This window comes from Macaca thibetana, chromosome X (assembly GCF_024542745.1).
Source record: "Macaca thibetana thibetana isolate TM-01 chromosome X, ASM2454274v1, whole genome shotgun sequence".
NCBI lineage: Eukaryota > Metazoa > Chordata > Mammalia > Primates > Cercopithecidae > Macaca > Macaca thibetana.
In genome coordinates this window covers 23823379-23844264 of record NC_065598.1, presented here as the reverse complement: position 1 = coordinate 23844264, position 20886 = coordinate 23823379, and the positions used below count along the sequence as shown (strand labels likewise).

At 44.3% G+C, this 20886-nt stretch overlaps 1 non-coding gene across 1 annotated transcript; it reads right to left on the bottom strand.

The window, feature by feature from the left end:
- Positions 1–10911: 10911 nt before the first annotated feature.
- LOC126947016 (small nucleolar RNA SNORA68) lies at positions 10912–11044 on the bottom strand. The gene has a single exon (XR_007722870.1). It is a non-coding gene; the product is annotated as a small nucleolar RNA SNORA68 (small nucleolar RNA).
- Positions 11045–20886: the final 9842 nt, after the last annotated feature.

The window sequence follows — 20886 nt, the reverse complement described above, 5'->3', positions numbered from 1 at the left end:
TCTTTGCCCACATGTATAAGAGTTTTTCTTGGAGTATAAATAAGTAAAATTTTCAGAATATGGCACATTTTCAATATGACTCTCCAAAATGGCTATCCTAATATACATTCCCTCCAGCAGAATATGAGAATTCCCAACTCCCTATTCCTTCATAACTCTTGATGTGCTCATCCTTTTTGACAATCTAATAAGTGAGAAATGGTAAAATTGTTTTAATTGACATTTCCTTGATAACAAGTAAGTTCAAGGTATCTGACTCTTTATTAGCTATAGTTTTCCTCATCTGAAAATTGCCTTGGAATAAACTTTGTCTGCTTTTCTATTCTTATTCATTTCTAGAAATACTTTCTACATTCTGAATATAATTATTTGCTAATTATGTATGTTACAAATATCATTTCCTTGTCTGCTGCTTGTCTTTTAACTTACTTTGTCTAAGGTAGTTTTTCTTTTTTTTTTTTTTGAGACGGAGTCTCGCTCTGTCGCCCAGGCTGGAATGCAGTGACACGATCTCAGCTCACTGCAATCTCTGCCTCCCAGGTTCACGCCATTCTCCTGCCTCAGCCTCCACAGTAGCTGGGACTACGGGCACCTGCCACCACGCCCGGCTAATTTTTTGTATTTTTAGTACAGACAGGGTTTCACTGTGTTAGCCAGGATGGTCTCGATCTCCTGACCTCGTGATCTGCCCGCCTCAGCCTCCCAAAGTGCTGGGATTATAGGCGTGAGCCACCACGCCCGGCCCAAGGTAGTTTTTCTAGTTGCACATCTTAAAGTCAATTAAAATCCTGGGGAACTTTTTCTTTTAAATGAAACAGGGTCTCACTATGTTGCCCAGGCTGGTCTCGAATTCCTGGCCTCAAAAGAGATCCACCCACCTCGGCCTCCCAAAGTGCTGGGATTACAGGCATGAGCCACAACACCCAGCCAAATTAATGTCTTTATATTTATTTAGTTAGTTAGTTTGAGATGGAGTTTCACCCTTTTGCCCAGGCTGGAGTGAAGTGGCTGGATCACACCTCACTGCAACCTCTCGTTCCCAGGTTCAAGCGATCACGCCTCAGCCTCCTGAGTAGCTGGGATTACAGGTGCGCACCCCTACACCCAGGTAATTTTTGTATTTTTAGTAAAGACGGGGTTTCTCCATATTGGCTAGGTTGGTCTCGAACTCCTGACCTCAGATGATCCTCAGCCTCCCAAAGTTCTAGGATTACAGGCGTGAGCCACCAAACCCAGCCCCAAATTAATGTCTTTAAATTCACCAATACCACTATACATTTTGTGGAATTAAGAAATTTGCTGTAGGCACATGACCAGTGAGTACTTTAATGCTGGTACATGCTTGGACTTTCTGGTTTTCTTGGTTGGTTTTTTTTTTTTTTTTTTTTTTAAGACAAAGTCTCAATCTGTTGTCCAGGCTGGAGTGCAGTGGCGCGATATCAGCTCACTGCAAGCTCCGCCTCCCGGGTTCACGCCATTCTTCTGCCTCAGCCTCCCAAGTAACTGGGACTACAGGCGCACGTCCCCATGCCCGGCTAATTTTTTGTACTTTTAGTAGAGATGGGATTTCACCGTGTTAGCCAGGATGGTCTTGATCTCCTGACCTCCTGATCCACCTGCCTCGGCCTCCAAAGTGCTGGGATTACAGGTATGAGCCACTGCGCACTGCCGACTTTGTTTTTGTTCTAAATTTTCTTTTCTTTAAAACCTTCCTTACCAAAAATACATCTTTATAACTTTCTTCACATCTCTCCTCTACTTCCTGGTTCCTTTCTACCTTGTTTCCTGAATAACATTTTAAAGTCTGTAATTTGAATTAATCTTCAGATAACTTCTGAATTAGATAAAATTATTCTTTCTCTCAATAAAAACACATCTTCTTGGGTACATATTACATACAGAATTATATCTTAACTAGAATTCTTTTCCTTAGTAACTTTAAATTTTGAAAACCTAGGAAGCAAGAAATCCTGAGCTGCCTATCACATATTAGCTTTTTATAAATGAGAACCATTCCACGATTTTTAGAAACATGTTTCCCCATATCATAATCTTTTCTTAACTGGAAATGACCCAGACATCCAATGACCGGCAAAAATAACTTTAAGATTTTAAGTTACACAAAAAGTTCACCTATAGCACTTACTCATTGATATTTTATTTGTTTTTAGCAGTTTATCTAGATTATTTATAAATCATTTCCTTGTTATCTATTTTACAAACTGTGAATATCAGGTGTTCACCTTTTAAGAACCTTAAGGGTAACTACATGGGCATTTTCACCAATAACTCAGAATATTCTGCTGTTTTTTTCATTAAACCAATAATATTAAATTAGTCTTACTTATTTAAAAATGTGCATAAAGATCATTTCGTTTTGGCTGGGTTTATAGTTTTATAACCTTCTGTGCCAAACCCTGATACCTCAAGATATCTAGCAGAGACAAATATAAAACCCAAACAAAAATGTATACTGACAACTCTGAAGACATTTCTATTTTTATTTTACCAATAATTGTATTTATTTATATGTATTTGTTTGTTTTTTGAGACAGAGTCTCCATCTGTTACCCAGGCTGGAGTACAGTGGCGCCATCTCGGCTCACTGCAACCTCCACCTCCTGGGTTCAAGTGATTCTCCTGCCTCAGCCTCCTGAGCAGCTGGGACTACAGGCACCCACCACCATGCCTGGCTAATTTTTGCATTTTTAGTAGAGACGGGGTTTCACCATGTTGGCCAGGCTGGTCTCGAACTCCTGACCTCCAATGATCTGCCCGCCTCGGCCTCCCAAAGTGCTGGGATTACAGGTGTGACCCACAGTGTCCAGCCTCAGTTGGGCTTGTTCAACCTACAAATGGGAATTCCTTTACAAATTTCCCAAACTGAAAGGAGCAGATCCTGCTGTCTGCTCTCTGGGCCCACAAAGTGCACTCATCCTATCTGGATGCAGTTGTCAAATTTCAAAGGCTTGGCCGGGCGCGGTGGCTCAAGCCTGTAATCCCAGCACTTTGGGAGGCCGAGACGGGCGGATCACGAGGTCAGGAGATCGAGACCATCCTGGCTAACAAGGTGAAACCCCATCTCAACTAAAAAATACAAAAAATAGCCGGGCGAGGTGGCGGGCGCCTGTAGTCCCAGCTACTCGGGAGGCTGAGGCAGGAGAATGGCGTAAACCCGGGAGGCGGAGCTTGCAGTGAGCTGAGATCCGGCCACTGCATCCCAGCCTGGGCGACAGAGCGAGACTCCCTCTCAAAAAAAAAAAAAAAAAAATTTCAAAGGCTGTTCTTCCGAGGCAATCAGGAACACTGTTGAGGCTGGCTGCAGAGGGGCCAGAGAGAAGGAAACTCACCTCCAGCCAAAATTGCGTGGGCAGCTGCTCAGGAGGGCTTCTGAGACTCCCGGCAGCCCATCACAGCCAAGCCACAAGCAAAGCATGCTGGGTCAGAGAACCAAAATCTGTTACTAAAACACAAGGGGCTCCATCTAGGTTCTGCTGCTCGCAGCACAGAAAGACAAATCACTGAGACAACAATGATTGCCAGGGAAGAAGGTTTTAATCAGATGCAGCAGCCAAGGAGATGGAAGATCAGTCTCAAATCCATCTCCCTGACCAACTAAAATTAGGGGTTTATATAGCAGGAAAGAAATGTAACTATGTATGGGAAAACAGAGGAAGCAATCATGATGAATGAGGGGTCTGGTGTCTTAATGTCTGGATGCAATGATCTGGTGAGTTTCAGTTATTTGATACCTTTTGAGAGGCCTGGTATCTCCTTGTCTGGATCTGGTGAGTTTCAAGTTTTAAGACCAGAAGGGTCAATTTCTATGTTTATCAAAAAAAAAAAAAAACCTGTTTTGGCCAGATGCAGTGGCTCATGCCTGTAATCCCAGCACTTTGGGAGGCCAAGGCAGGCAGATCACCTGAGATCAGGAGTTCGAGACCAGCCTGGCCAACATGTTGAAACCCGGTCTCTACCAAAAATACAAAAATTAGCAGGGCGTGGTGGCAGACACCTGTATTCCCAACTACGTGGGAGAATGAGGCAGGAGAATTGCTTGAAGCTGGGAGGTAGAGGTTGCAGTGAGCCAAGATGGCGCCACTGCACTCCAGGCTGAGTGACAGAGGGAGACTCCAACCCAAAAAAACAAACAACCAAAAAAACTGTCTATGGGGGCCAGGCGCGGTGGCTCACGCCTGTAATCCCAGCACTTTGGGAGGCCAAGACAGGCGGATCACGAGGTCAGGAGATCGAGACCATCCTGGCTAACACGGTGAAACCCCGTCTCTACTAAAAATACAAAAAATTAGCCAGGCGTGGTGGCGGGCGCCTGTAGTCCCAGCTACTCGGGAGGCTGAGGCAGGAGAATGGCGTAAACCCGGGAGGCGGAGCTTGCAGGGAGCCGAGACCGTGCCACTGCACTCCAGCCTGGGCAACAAAGTGAGACTCCGTCTCAAAAAAAAAAAAAAAAACTGTCTATGGGACTGTTAGGTTGATTTCAATATTAGCTTATAATTTTCTTTCCATGTGAGATCTTTTTCCAGTTTTTTGGTTTTTGGTTTTTGTTGTCGTTGTTTTTTGAGACAGAGTCTTGCTCTGTAGCCCAGGCTGGAGTGTAGTGGCACAGTCTCAGCTCACTGCAGCCCTGAGCTTCCCAGGCTCAAGCAATCCTCCTACCTCAGCCTCCAGAGTAGCTGGGACTACAGGAGTGCACCACCACACCTGACAAATTTTTGTATTTTTTGTAGAGATGCATTTTGCCGTGTTGCCCAGGCTGGTCTTGAACCAGTGGACTCAAACGATCCGCCCACCTCGGCCTCCCAAAGTGCTGGGATTACAGGTATGAGCCTCTGGACCTGGCCTTTTTCCAGTTTTCATATTAAGGTGAATGTCGCTTCTTAAATGAGTTGGATAGCACTCTCTTTTATTATTGTTATTTAAATAATTAAGAGTTCTCTGTTTTCTTGTGGGTTGAGCAGCACTCTCCTATAGAACCCTCTGGGCCTGGTTGTATTTTCTTTATGTGTGTGACTATTTTAGGTGACTAGGTATCTTCACTATTGTATCAGTTCATTAATGGTCTCTGTCTGAATTCTATTACCTCTTGAATTCATTTAGAAAATTTATATTTTTCTAGAAAAGTGTCTATTTCATTGTGAGTTTTCTAATGCATTTCTATAGAGGAGATCATAATAATCTGTGAGTTTTGGAAACTTTACTGTTTCTATCATAGTGTGCCCTTTTTCCTTTGTACTATTGTCTATTATGCCTCTTATTTTTCTCAATTAGTTTTCCAAGTGATTAACCTGTTTTAAATTCTCTTAAATTAATTGACTTTCAGTTTTGTTGATCACCTATTGTTCCTTGTTTTCCTTGTTTATAACATTCTGCTTTTATACTTACTGTTTTCTTCCTTCAATTGTCTTTGAGTTTACTAATATGGTTGCTTATGGCAGTTTGGTCATCATCCCCCAATATCTTTTTCCCTTTCCTTCAGAGATACAGAATTGTAATTGGACTCAGGACTTCTTATCTAAACTCCACAGTTCTTAATCCCCTTTGCCGCTACCTGTCATCATATGACCAAGCTCTGACCAAAGGAATGGAGGACCCCTTCAGGGTCTTGCTTTTTTTTTTCTTTCTTTTTTTTTTTTTTTTTTTTTGAGACAGTGTCTCCTTCTTGTCATCCAGGCTGGAGTGCATTGGCACCATGAATCATGACTCATTGCAGCCTGTACCTCCTGGGCTCAAGCGATCCTCCCACCTCAGCCTCCCAAGTAGCTGGAACCACAGGTTTGCTGCCATACCCAGCTAATTTTTTTATTTTTTTGTAGAGACGGGGTCTCACTATGTTGCCCAGGCTGCTCTTGAACTCTTGGGCCTCTTTAACTCCACATCGGCCTCCCAAAGTGCTGAGTTTACAGGCAGGAGCCATCTCACCCAGCCCAGGTCTTGCATTTAAAAAAAAAATGTGTGTGCACTCTCTTAAGCTCATTTCCACTGTCTGATTACTGAAAGGTGATGACAACCAGATAGTGCTACTTTTGACATGTAAATGAAAGGCTTATGTTGCGTTTGACATAAATGCCTGCCAACCCTGGACCTGCCACCTACCACAAGACTATCTTATGAGAAGAAAATAGTGGTCTATCTTATTTAAGTTTCTATATTTTGGGGACTCATTGATAAAAGTACTGAGCCTGGCCAGGTGTGGTGGCTCACGCCTGTAATCCCAGCACTTTGGGAGGCCAAGGTGGGTGGATCACCTGAGGTCGGGAGTTCGAGACCAGCCTGGTCAACACAGTGAAATTCCATCTCTACTAAAAATACAAAAATCAGCCAGGTGTGATGGTGCACCCCTGTAATTCCAGCTACTCAGGAGGCTGATGTGGGAGAATTGCTTGAACCGGGAGGCAGAGGCTGCAGTGAGCTGAGATTCTGCCACTGCACTGCAGCCTGGGCAACAGAGCGATACCTCATCTCAAAAAAAAAAGTACTGAGTACTGATTCTCTACCTTTTCTGAACATTCTGATCATTAAGTGTAAATTTTTGTGTGTAATATATGCATTAAAAACTTTAATTTCTGTCTAAATACCATCTTTCATCACCCAAGTTTTTTTTTTTTTTTTTTTTTTAAGACAGGGTCTCACTCTGATGTCCAGGCTGCAGTGCAGTGGCTCAGACATGGCTCACTGCAGTCTCCTCCTCGGCTCAAGTCATCCTCTCACCTCAGCCTCCCAAACTGCTGGGATTACAGGCATGAGCTACCACACCCAGCCCACACAACCTTTCATGGATTCTGTTCTGTTGCTGTTCAGCTCTAAATATTTTGTAATTTTCTTTTCAGTTTCTTTTTTTTAACCTAGTCATTATTTAGAAATGTTTTTAAATGCCCCTACTAGGGGCAGGGGAAAGTTATACTCTCATTCTATTACTTATACCAAATTTGATTTCTTGAAGCCAGAGAGTATGCTCTGTATCAGTGCTGTTCAAACCATCTGCAGTGAAAAACCAACTTAAAAAAATTTTCCAATCTGTTGCACACTGATATTTCTGTAAGATATAATAAGAATAAATCACTAGAAAAATAGAATTTTAAAATGATGTATAAAGTACAAAGCCAAATTTTTACTGTTAAAGGCAGCAGACATAAAAATATGTTATAAAAGTTTCTAAACACTCTCAATTTCTGTATTTATCTCATTACAGATGGGTAACAAAGAGTTCACTGACTGGCACCACTCTACAAACTATATTCGTAATGGCACTGGGGTTTATACAATATATATAACATATAACATAATACACAACTACCTTACATAATGACCCTTCAGTTAACATTTGCCAAAGCAGCTCTTGAAAATTATATCACCCTTTTGAACAAAGACTCCTTTTTTTAATGACATAATGACTTTTCACCCCCAACATACATTTAAATAAATATGCTAAAAGAAGTGATAATTCAACATTACAGCTTAATGCAAAAATACACTCACCAATTATAGGACATAAGAATTCCTAGTCAGAGACTATCATATGGAACGAATTTGGATCGTGCCCTGTACTTGAATGAACCGCAATGTGTTCTATTTCTTTTAGCATACAGACATCAAGCAAAAGAAATAAACATCCCAAATTGAGAACAAAACAGGAAGAAGCAGCTGGTAGAACTGTGGAAAGTTTTGTAATTCCCGAAAAGGTGAGGCAGGCCAAGGACACAGTAAAAGTAAAGTTTCAATGAAGTCTGAATTGTGCATACAAAACTTCAAAGGGCCCTGGCAACAGAGCTCCCACTTTATGGTAATAACATTACATTGTTCTTAAGAATTTCTGAGTTTGAAAAAATAAAAAATAATAAAATAAAATCATTATATTGAGGGAAAATATCACATAAAAATGAAGTAGGTATTAATAGTAAAGAGAGTCGGTATTACACGACCTGGTCTGGTGAGGAGTTGGGGGTTTTCACTGTAAAGAATGACTTTGTGGGTAGACAAAAAATGGCTTATGAAAAAGGTTAAACTGAGCCTGCACCCTGGAGCAGAGCTTCTGAAACTTTGATGTGCACACAAATCACCCACGGATGTGGTGGAAATGCTCGTTCTGGTTCAGGGGTCCAGGCCGGGGCCTGAGAGTCTGCGTTTCCAACAGGATCTCAGGTGCAGCCTTTGGAGCTGCTGGGCTGCACAGCAGGGGTCTCTGGCATCCTGTAGAGCTGTTGCGTTTCCCGCTGGCTTTGCAGAAAGTCTGTGTCACCAAGTCCTATATCGCACACACCTGCCAGCACCACTGCTAGAAAAACAATGGGGGACCCGGACGAGGCAGAAACCCATTCCCCAGGGTGACCCGTGGGAAGGGGCTGAGGCAGGTGGTGGCTTAAGATTCCTCCCCTGTCCCTTGGATGGCCCTTGGATGGAAGGTTGGGGTGGAACAAGGAGTCAACTGCTCTCATAATTAATACTTTCACCAAGGCCAAGCCCTGAGGAATTCCCACATTCGGAGGTGGAGGAGAGAGAAGATTATGAGAGAGATGACAGATATGGAGAACAGAGAATGCGGCACCAACACACAGATAGTTACCATTCCTGGCCAAGAGATGCAATCATGAAAGAGCTTTGGAAACAATTTTCCTAAACTTAAGAAAGATCAGTATCTGCAGACTGAAGGAATTTACCACGTTTCAGGAGAATCAGCTATCTACACGTACATACATTTGGCAACAATTCTTTTTTACTTTTTCATTTTTGAGCAGAGTCTTTCTCTGTGGCCCAGGCTGGAGTGCATTGGCGCCATCTCGGCTCCCTGCAACCTCCGCCTCCCAGGTTCAAGCAATTCTCCTGCCTCAGCCTCCCAAGTAGCTGGGACTACAGGCACATGCCACCACGGCTGGCTAATTTTTGTAGTTTTAGTAAGAGACGGGGTTTCACCATATTGGCCAGTCTGGGTTCATACTCCTGGCCTCAAGTGATCCTCCTACCTTGGCCTCCCAAAGTGCTGGGATTACAGGCATGAGCCACTGCTCCTGGCCCGACAATTTTTAACTACAAGGAAAAAAACTCCTGCAATCATGATGACAGGAGGAAACAGATCGTCTTTTCTTGAGGACTTGCCTTGTGTCTGACACATACTTGGTGCTTTACACGAATTCTCTTATTTAAACCACACAGCATCCCAATAAAGGGGCGGCGCTGGCCCGGAAGTTGGCTGGATGCAGGAACTCAATCGATGTTGTCGGGGTCCCTCTGCTCTCCAGCTGCTCAGCTCCGGTTGGTTCTGTGTGGTAGCCTGAGCCTCTCCTACTGCAGACAGGCTTCCAGGTGAGGCCCGGGCAGCTCCAGGTTCACATAATCCTAGCTCAGGAACCCCAGAAGGGAGAAAGAGTCTCCCTCCTGGTTTGCCCATAGCAGGACTCCTGTTGTCTTCAGGGTACACGCTCAACACTTAGATCCAGCACAGTGGCCAACAGAGTTCAGTGAGATATTGGTCAGGGGGTGAAGCTACTATGATTGCAAATCCCACCTGAATCAAAAGGTGGGAGTGAAAAAAACCCAAACAACTAAAAGGGAGGAAGGATGGTTTGGCCAACAAATGCAAAGGGTCCACGAAAGGGAGGGTCTATGAGTGGCCCCACATTACGGGAGAGATCAACTTGTCCAAGGTCACACATCCAGTAAAATGGGAAAGCCAGGACTCAAACCAAGGCAGTCCAACCCCAGATTCTTAACCACCCTGCTCTAAGGAAACAAAGCCTATTTGGTTTCAGAATTCTCTGCAACATTAGCTTTCAGAAGAAAATGGAGCAACAGCTGGACTTTCTGGAGAAAAAGATTGTAACTGAAGATTCATATACTCTGCCAAATTGTCTTTCACAATTTCAGGATCGCTAAAAAGCATTAAACACACACCATGTGACAGGCACTGTTCTAAGTGCTTTATATGTATATTGAGCCATTCACTCCATGAACAACTCTATAATACAGGACTTCTTATCCTTATTTCACAAATGAGAAAACCAAAGCCCAAATAAGTTAGGTAACTTACCTAAGAGTCTGGATTGTGTCTAGGCAGTCTGATCTTCTGAGCTATGCTGTAAACTTCTCTGATCTCAGAATATGGGATGTCTCCTTTTATTAAAACTTCTTTAATTTATTTCAGCAATGTTTTGTGGTTTTCAATCATTCTTCAAATATTTTCTCTTCTCCTTTCTCCTTTTCTTTTTCTAGTATTCCCATTACATGTATATTGGTGTGTGGTTAATGGTGTCCCAGATTTCTGTGAAGCTGTTAATTTTTCTTCATTCTTTTTCTTACTCTGTTCTTAAGATTGCATAATCTCTATAGATCTTCAAATTTTCTTTCTTTCTTTCTTTCTTTCTTTCTTTCTTTTCTTCCTTCCTTCCTTCCTTCCTTTCTTCCTTTCTTCCTTTTTTCCTTCTTTCTCTGCCTCTCTCTCTCTCTCTCTCTTTCTCTCTCTCTTTCCTCCTTCCTTTCTTTTTTTCTTTCTTGGCATACCCGAGTGTATTTGGGGCACACTGGGGTGAGAGGGCCCTGCAACTAGCAGAAGGTGTTGGGCCTCTTGGTAGTGAAGCATGGCTTGTGCTGATGGCGCAGGACGCGGCGGAGCAGCAGGAACTTGATGTTGGAGTCGTGGAACTGCACTTGCTAGCTGTAATCTCCTCCAGTGGGCCAGGGTGTGGTGCTGGGCACCCATGTCGAGATCTATAAAAAGGAGGAGGGGGCAGGGTAACCGCATTTCCTGGGCTCTAGGCATTTGGCAGACCTCCTATCGAGTACCTGTCCGGTGACCTGGTACATTCTGTCAGGCACAGCCATTGCCTGGGGGCCGTGACTTGGGGCTGACTGGGGGGCCAGATGGCCACAGCCTCTGGTCCCAGCAGGCACTGGCCACCAGGGAGGTAAGCCTCTAAGTTCACTTTAAGGAGCATGGCCACAGCCCCCAAAGATAATGAGATTCGCTTGCTGTTTGCAGCTCTATTTAAACCATCACTTCAAGAAACAGTGATTCTTCAGGTTTAGGTGCAACTGATTCTTTTTTTCTTTTTTTTTAAGGGACAGCTGTCCCAGAGGGTAACACCAATTAATTTTGATGCTTTTTTCTTTAGTGCATTATTATTACTATTTATTTATTTATTTATGACAGGGTCTCACTCTGTCACCCAGGCTGGAGTGCAGTGGCACAGTCATAGCTCACTGCAGTCTCAACCTCCTGGGCTCAAGTAATCCTCCCACCTCAGCCCCCTGATTAACTGTGACTGCAGGTATATGCCACCACACCCTGCTAATTTGCTGCTTTTTTTTTTTGTAGAGGCAGGGTTTCGCCATGGGTTTTGCCCAGGCTGGTCTCAAACTCCTGGGCTCAAGCGATCTGCCTGCCTCGGCCTACCAAAGTGCTGGGATTACAGGTGTGAGCCACTTTGCCTGGCCTCCTTTAACCCTTTAAACATGGTTTCCCCTGGTTTTTTGAATATATTTGTAATAGCTGCTTTGAGGTTTTGCTAAGTTCAACCCATTGACCCCTCAAAAGCAATTTCTATTGCCTGCTTTTTCCTTATGTATTGGTCACACTTTCCTTTTTCTTGCATGTCTTGTAATTTTTTTTTGTTGTCGAAAACGACATTTTAGAGACTATGGTAGCAACTCTGGATACCGATTCCCCCTTACCTACCTACAGGACCTATTGTATTTGCTTGTTATTTGTTTAGTGACTTGATTGGACTAGTTTGGTGAAGTCTAGGTTCCCATGCAATGTGGAGCTGCTAGTGTTTTCCTCAGAGGCCACAGCCTTGGGCACACACAGTCTCCATGACCACCAGGGATGACCGACTCTAGGCTCTCTATTTCCCTGATCAACTTGTTAAGCTTTTGGCTGGTCTACTTCACACCCACTTGTTAGCCTCTTCTAATTTCTAGGTGATTGTTCTATGGATTTTTTTTTTTTTTTTTTTTTGACAGAATCTCCTTCTGTTGCCCAGGTTGGAGTATAATGGTGTGATCTTGGCTCACTGCAACCTCCACCTTCCCAGTTCAAGTGATTCTCCTGCCTCAGCTTCCTGACTAGCTGGGATTACAGGCGTCCACCAACATGCTTGGCTAATTTTTGTATTTTTAGTAGAGACAGGGTTTCCCCATGTTGGCCAGGCTGGTCTCGAACTCCTGACCTCAAACGATCTGCCCGCCTCGGCCTCCCGAAGTGCTGGAATTACAGGCGTGAGCCACCACACCTGGCCAGCAATCTGTTCTTTTGGTTTGCCTCTCCTGCTGGACAGAACCTCTGTACCACTACTCCTGAGCTGGAAAGGGGGAGGAAGATGGTGGCCTGCTTTTCCCAGAGTGACACACTTGCTCTTCAGGAGGGGCACTGGACAAAGACAGTAGCCCCTGGTCTTCTCATCTCCCTCCTCCTGGTGTGGAAACTCTACCCAGTGAGCAAGCAAGTCACAGTACTGCAGCCTGCCTCCATGCAGTAGAACTTCTGCTCTAAGGTGGAGGCTGGAAGGAGGAGGGAGCTCCAGTCCTCTGCCCTGCAGTTGCCTGGAATACAACTTCTGTAACACAGAACTGGTGGTGATGAAAGATGCTGATGGCCTGCCCTTCCTGGAGTAAAACCATAGCCCTACTCTGGGATCTGGGAAGAAAGGGTGTCCCATCTTCCTGGCTGTGTTTTCCCAGAGTAGAGCTTCTAACACACTGAGCTTGAGGTGGGAGGACAGGAAGCATTTTGGGGTTCAAATGCCACAGACTCCCATTGTTCTTCCCAAGGTTTAGTAGGTAGATTTTCTTGAATAAGTTTCTCCACTTGAGCAGTTCAAGACCAGCCTGGGAGGTTGAGGCTGCAGTGAACCATGATCATGCCACTATACTCTGTCCTGGGCAACAGAGCAAGATCCTATTCCCCCCCCAAAAAATATGAAGACAAAAAGACAAAAACAATAATAATTTTCACCAGTGAAAGTTTGTTCCATTTGGGAGTATATCTACTGATCTCCTCATCCCACTATTTTGGAAGTCCTCTACCTCAATCAGGTTTTTTTAAAGGTAAAAATAAGTTTGTTTGGTAATATTATAAATTCATGGGCTCAAACTTATTTGATGTGTTTCAATCAACTGCAATTATTTCTATTGATACTCAAATTATTTTAATTTTGGCTAGTAGGAACTTCTTTAAGTTGGCTCCTTAGTCCTTTTGATGGGAACCTAGCAATTATTGATAACTTTCTTGCTATTAAAATACCTTATACAGGCCAGGCACGGTGGCTCATGCCTGTAATCCCAGCATTTTGGGAGGCCGAGGCAGGAGGATCACCTGAGATTGGGAGTTCGAGACCAGTCTGACCAACATGGAGAAACCCCATCTCAACTAAAATACAAAAATTAACCGAGCATGCTGGCCTATAATCCCAGCTACACGGGAGGCTGAGGCAGGAGAATTGCTTGAACCTGGGAGGTGGAGGCTGCAGTGAGCTGAGATGGTGCCATTGCACTCCAGCCTGGGTGACAAGAGCGGAACTCCGTCTCACAAAAAAAAAAAAAAAAAAAAAAAAAAAAAAAAAAAAACCTTATACATTACTTTCCCAATACCCACAGAATGCTTTTGGAAAACTGAAAGGTTGCATTCGCCAGTATCAAAAGGAGTGTATATGCCTTCCAAGGAACTGAAGAAGATAAAAAGCAAACACTCAAAAGGGAGAAGAAAAAAAAACAATAGAAAAACCATAAGGCTGGGCGCGGTGGCTCACGCCTGTAATCCCAGCACTTTGGGAGACCGAGGAGGGCAAATCACTTGAGGTCAGGAGTTCGAGACCAGCCTGGTCAACATGGCGAAACCCCCACATCTACTAAAAATACAAAAAAAATTAGCCAGGTGTAGTGGCACGCGCCTGTAGTCCCAGCTCAGGAGTCTGAGGCACAAGAATTGCTTCAACCCAGGCGGCAGATGTTGGCAGTGAGCTGAGATCGCGCCACTGCACTCCAACCTGGGGCAACAGAGCAAGACTCCAGCTCAATAAAAAAATTTGCAAAAAAGAAAAATCATAAAAGAAAACAATGACAAGGAAACATTAAAAATAGCATAGGAAAATATGGCAGGTGCAGTGGCTCACACCTGTAATCCCAGTACTTTGAAAGGCCGAGGCAGGATTGCTTGAGCCCAGGAATTTGAGACAAGCCTGGGCAATATAGTGAGACATTGTCTTTACAAAAAATTTTAAAAATTAGCTGGGAGTGGTGAGGGGTGCCTGTAGTCCCAGCTGCTTAGGAGGCTGAGGTGGGAGGATCACTTGAGTCCAGGAAATGGAAATTGCAGTGATCCAAGATCACCCCACTGCACTCCAGCTACGGAGAAGGACCCTGTTTTTTTTTTGTTTTTTTTTTTTTTTGAGACGGAGTCTTGCTCTGTAGCCCGGGCTGGAGTGCAGTGGCCGCATCTCAGCTCACTGCAAGCTCCGCTTCCCGGGTTTACGCCATTCTCCTGCCTCAGCCTCCGGAGTAGCTGGGACTACAGGCGCCCGCCACCTCGCCCGGCTAGTTTTTTGTATTTTTAGTAGAGACAGGGTTTCACGGTGTTAGCCAGGATGGTCTCGATCTCCTGACCTCGTGATCCGCCCTTCTCGGCCTCCCAAAGTGCTGGGATTACAGGCTTGAGCCACCGCGCCCGGCCAGGACCCTGTCTTAAAAACAAAAACAAGAAAAGAAAAATATGACCTGTATAATAAAACAGACGAGGCCGGGCGCGGTGGCTCACGCCTGTAATCCCAGCACTTTGGGAGGCTGAGGCGGGTGGATCATGAGGTCAGGAGATCAAGACCATCCTGCTAACATGGTGAAACCTGTCTCTACTAAAAATACAAAAAATTAGCCAGGCGTCGTGGCGGGCCCCTGTAGTCCCAGCTACTCAGGAGGCTGAGGCAGAAGAATGGTGTGAACCTGGGAGGCAGAACTCGCAGGGAGCCGAAATCGTGCCACTGCACTCCAGCCTGGGCGATGTATTAGCAATGATAAATGTAAATGGACTCTACTCCTCTATTAACAATTAAGATCCCCAAATTGAATTCAGATTTCAATTTTATGTTATTTAAAATAAGCACAAAATGCAACAAAAAGATTAAAATAAGAGAAGGGGACATATATAAAACAAATGCAAATTAGGAGAAATCAAAGATGAAAATACTTACATTAATAGAATTTGACACTCCATAAATAAATAAATGGTATTGAAATGAATGAAGTGAATTTATTAAGGATAAAGAATCACTTAATAATAAGTCTCAACAGCTTCCTGGAAAGAAACACATACAGCAGACAATACACCTATTTTTCCTAGTGCCTGTGCAATGTTTAAAAAAACTGAATATACAGTATAGCTGGACTAACAGTGGCACTTAAATAGGGTTCAGTTGCTAAAGAAGACTCACAGGACCCCAAATGACAAAGCTTACAAGTCTACACTTGATTACAGGGAGGGGGACCCACTATAGCAAGAGCATGAAAGTCAGGCTATCCACCAAGCAGACGACTCCACAAGGGGCCTGGAGAGGCCAGGTGCAGGCTCTTCCTGTCTTTTCTTTCCGGTACTACCACGTGTTCCATGCGCATCTTGTATTTTTCCTGCCCTAGACCCAGAGGCAGCCATTTCTTCAAGGAGCTCTGGTTTCCTTTATTGGAGACTGGTATTTGGAAACGAAGATCTGGGTGCTAAGTGTGCTCAGTGCTGCTGGGATCTCACTGCTTCCAGCCCATCTCAACAGTCAAAGCTAGGAAATATATCTATGTATACTAACCTATATATACGTATACATCTATATTTCTGTATCCATCTCCTGTTACATAAAAATTATATCAGGCCATTGTTTTGGACTAAGCTCCTACACTAGGCCCCAACAGAGCAGACTATAAACCAGAATGGAGTCGTTCATACTAAAGATCTGCATCATGGCTGGGCGCGGTGGCTCACGCCTGTAATCCCAGCACTTTGGGAGGCCGAGGCAGGCGGATCACCTGAGGTCAGGAGTTCAAGACCAGCCTGGCCAACATGGTGAAACACCATCTCTACTAAAAATACAAAAATTAGCTGGGAGTGGTGGTGGTGCGTGCCTGTAATCCCAGCTACTAGAGAGGCTGAGGCAGGAGAATTGCTTGAACCCTGGAGGCAGAGGTTGCAGTGAGCCAAGATCGTGCCACTGCACTCCAGCCTGGACGACAGAGCGAGACTCTGTCTCAAAAAAAAAAAAAAAATCTACATCATCAGACTAAAACTGAGTTGTTAGCTGGCCTTCTGAGAAATCAGGAGACAGACAAAGCCCAATTTCCCAAGCAGGCCAGTTTCCATCGGCATGATAATGAAGTTCCCTTTGCCTTTAGTCCTTACAACAAAAAGTAATCTGAAGTAACCTCATGTTAACTAATCAATTATTTGTCTATTGTTCTGTTTCCCTGTTCCCACTTTACAAGGAAAGTAACTTTGAAATGACCAGTCCACTTTTTGTTCTTTGTTTCTGCTTTCTTTAGCCCTTTCTGTCTATAAAATCAACCTCCTCTGTGCAGTCCGTTGGAACACTTACTCTATTTTACAGAATAAAATGTTGCCCAATTCTAGAATCACACACAAAAAAGCAAACTAAGATCTTAAAACTACATTGTTGTGATTTTGCTCTTTGATGCTCCCAACTAAAGTATAGTGTTTATATACAGTTGTTTTTGTTTGTTTTTTGGTTTTTTTTGACACAGTTTCACTCTGTCATCCAGGCTGGAGTACAGTGGCGGGGTCTCAGTTCACCACAACCTCCATCTCCCAGGTTCAAGCAATTCTCCTGCCTGAGTCTCTCTAGTAGCTGGGATTACAGGCGCCCACCACCAAACCTGGCTAATTTTTATATTTTTAGTAGAGATGGGGTTTCACCATGTTGGCCAGGCTGGTCTTGAACTCCTCACCTCAGGTGATCCGCCCGCCTCGGCCTCCCAAAGTGCTGGGGTTACAGGCGTGAGCCACCTTGCCCAGCCTACGTACAGTCTTTTTTGTCTTTAGCCTTACACTATCTAGTCAAAACACTTTTTTGCAAACGTTGCTTAATCAGCAACTTCTTCCCCACCATCTTCAGTAATGTCATACATTTTTCATAAAATTACATTTTTATTATTTTTTAATTGACAAATAAAAATTGTACATTAACCCTGTACAAAATGTTGTTTTGAAATATGTATACATTGTGTGAAATGACTAAATCAAGCTAATTAACATATGCATTTCTTCTCACACTTATTATGTTTCATGGTGAGAACACCGAAAATATACTCTCTTAGCAATTTTCAAGTATGCAATATATTGTTATTAACTACATGCAGCACGATGTACAGTAGCTCTCTTGCACTTATTCCTCCTGTCTAACTGAAATTTTCGATCCTTTGATCAATATCTCCCCAACACCAGCACCCCTCCCCTTCCCCAGCCCCTGGTAACCACCTTTCTACTCTCTGCTTCTTTATTTCTTATGTTTTCAACTTTTTTTTTTTTCTTGAGATGGAGTTTCGCTCTTGTTGCCCAAGCTGGAGTACAATGGCGCCATCTCGGCTCACAGCAACCTCCACCTCCCGGATTCAAGCGATTCTCCTGCCTCAGCCTCCCGAGTAGCTAGGATTATAGGCATGTGCCACCACGCCCGCTAATTTTGTATTTTTAGTAGAGATGTGGTTTCTCCAAGTTGGTCAGGCTGGTTTCGATCTCCCAATCTCAGGTGGTCCGCCCACCTTGGCCTCCCAAAGTGCTGGAATTACAGGCGTGAGCCACCACGCCCGGCCAATTTTTTCAACTTTTTTAGATTCCACATATAAGTGAGATCATGCAGTATTTGTCATTCTGTGCCTGGTTTAATTCACTTAACAGTTTTCTCCAGGTACAATTAATTTCTTTTGTCATCCTCTGCATTTCATCCTGGAATCACTGAAAACCAGGTTGATTCTTTTTTCAATTGCATACAGTAATGTTCACTCTTGGTGGTGTTGTACCATTCCACAGGTTTCGACAATTGTAGAATCGTATATCCGCCACCACCCTCATGTACTCAACCCTTCCTTCTCCCCTACCCCTGGCAACCACTGATCTGTTTTCAGTCCCGTTCTAGACTGAAGAATGACCCCGGAAAGATATCCATGTCCTAATCCCCAAAACCTGTGAATGTTACCTTAATATGGCAAAGGGACTTGGCAAATGTGATTATATTAAGGATCTCAAGATGAGATTATCCTAGATTATCCAGGTGGGCCCTAAATGTATTAATAATAACAAGGGTCCTTAAAAGAGGGTGGCAAGAAGGTCAAAGGAGGTCATAGGAGAGGTGAGGATAGAAGCAAGAGGTTGAAGTGATGTGAGGAAGGGGTCAGCAACTAATGTATGCAGATGGCCTCCAGAAGCTAGAAAAGGCAAGGAAATGAATTTCCCCCCAGAGCCTTGTATTAGTCTGCTCTCACGCTGCTGATAAAGACTTAGCAGAGACTGGGTAATTTTTTTTTTTTTTCTAGACAGTGTCTTCCTCTGTCGCCCAGGCTGGAGTGCAGTGACGCGATCCTGGCTCACTGCCACCTCCGCTTCCCGGGTTCAAGTGATTCTCCTGCCACAGCCTCCCGAGTAGCTGGGATTACAGGCGCGCTGACCACCACACCTGGCTAATTTTTGTATTTTTAGTACAGACCGGGTTTCACCATGTTGGCCAGGCTGGTCTAGAACTCCTGACCTCGTGATCCACACCCCTCAGCCTCCCAAAGTGCTGGGATTACAGGCATGAGCCACCTCGCCCAGCAAGACTCTGTTTCAAAAAAAAAAGATTCATCTATGTTTGTTATATATATTTTACCACAAAAAAAAACAAGATTTGACCGGGCACGGTGGCTCACGCCTGTAATTCCAACACTTTGGGAGACCGAGGCAGGTGGATCACGAGGTCAGGAAATCGAGACCATCCTGGCTAATACGGTGAAACCCCGTCTCTACTAAAAATACAAAAAAATTAACCGGGTGTGGTGGCGGGCGCCTGTAGTCCCAGATACTCGGGAGGCTGAGGCAGGAGAATGACGTGAACCCGGGAGGCAGAGCTTGCAGTGAGCCGAGATCGTGCCACTGCTCTCCAGCCTGGGCGACAGAGCAAGACTCTGTCTCAAAAAAATAAAACAAGATTCACACGTACTGTTGAGTGAGTCAATAGACTTTTCCTTTTTTTCATTGATGAGTATTCCACTGTACACATATACCACAGTTTGTTTACCCATTCACTTGCTAAAGGACATCTTCATTGTTCCCAGTTATTAATAAAACTGCTGTGAGGCCAGGCGCAGTGGCTCACACCTATAATCCCGGCACTTTGGGAGGCCGAGGTGGGTGGTCAGGAGTTTGAGACCAGATGGCTAACATGGTGAAACTCCATCTCTCCTAAAAATACAAAAATGAGCTAGGTGTGGTGGAACGCACCTGTAATCCCAGGTACTCAAGAGGCTGAGGCAGGAGAATTGTTTGAACCTGGGAGGCAGAGGTTGCAGTGAGCCGAGATCACGCCATTACACTCCAGCCTGGGTGACAGAGTAAGACTCTGTCTCAAAATAAATAAATAAATAAATAAAACTGCTATAGGCCAGGTGCAGTGGCTCATGCCTGTAATCCTAGCACTTTGGGAGGCTGAGGCAGGTGGATTGCCTGAGCTCAGGACTTGGAGACCAGCCTGGGCAACATGGTGAAACCCTGTCTCTACTAAAATACAAAAAAATTAGCTGGACGTAGCATCATGCACCTGTAATCCCAGTTACTTGGGAGGCTAAGGCAGGAGAATTGCTTGAACCTGGCAGGCGGAGGTTGCAAGTGAGCCTAGATCACGCCATTGCACTCCAGCCTGGGTGACAGAGTGAGACTCCGTCTCAAAAATAAATAAATAATAAATAATAAAAGTGCTATAAACATTTACATACAGGGTTTTGTCTGCACAAAAATTTTCAATTCACTTAGCTATTAAAGAAAACTTGGCCGGGCATGGTAGCTCACGCCTGTAATCCCAGTACTTTGGGAGGCCAAGGCGGGTGGATTGCCTGAGGTCAGGAATTCGAGACCAGTCTGGCCAACATGGTGAAACCCTGCCTCTACTGAAACTACAAAAAAATTAGCCGGGTGTGGTGGTGTGCACCTGTAGTCCAGCTACTCAGGAGGCTGAGGCAGGGGAATTGTAGTCCAGCTACTCAGGAGGCTGAGGCAGGGGAATTGCTCGAACCAGGGAGGTGGAGGTTGCAGTGAGCCGAGATCGCACCACTGCACTCCAGCCTGGGAGACAGAGGGAGACTCTGTCTCAAAAAAAAAAAAAAAAAAAAGAAAGAAAGAAAAAAGAAAACTCATAGGTATTCACAGCTTTTAGGACATGGAGAAGTCAATTTAAATATTATTACTAGGGGAACAGATTATTAAATGATACAAACCAAAAGAATTACAGGCTTTTTTTCTTTTTTCTTTTCTTTTCTTTCCTTGTGGAGACAAAGTCTCCTCTGTTGCCCAGGCTGGAGTGGAGTGGCTCGATCTTGTCTCACTGTAACCTCCGCCTCCCGGGTTCAAGCAATTCTCCTGCCTCAGTCTCCGGAGTAGCTGGGATTACATGGGTGCACCACCACGCCCGGCTAATTTTTGTATTAGTAGAGATGAGGTTTTACTATGTTGGCCAGGCTGGTCTCAAACTCCTGACCTCAGGTGATCCGCCCACCTCAGCCTCCCAAAGTGCTGGGATTATAGGCGTGAGCCACTGAGCCTGGCCAAGAATTTCAAGTTTTTTAAGGCCAAGGTAATATTCATAGATCAAGTCACAAGCTCAGAGTTCTAGATGTCTTACAAGAGCCCTTTGTTAGAAA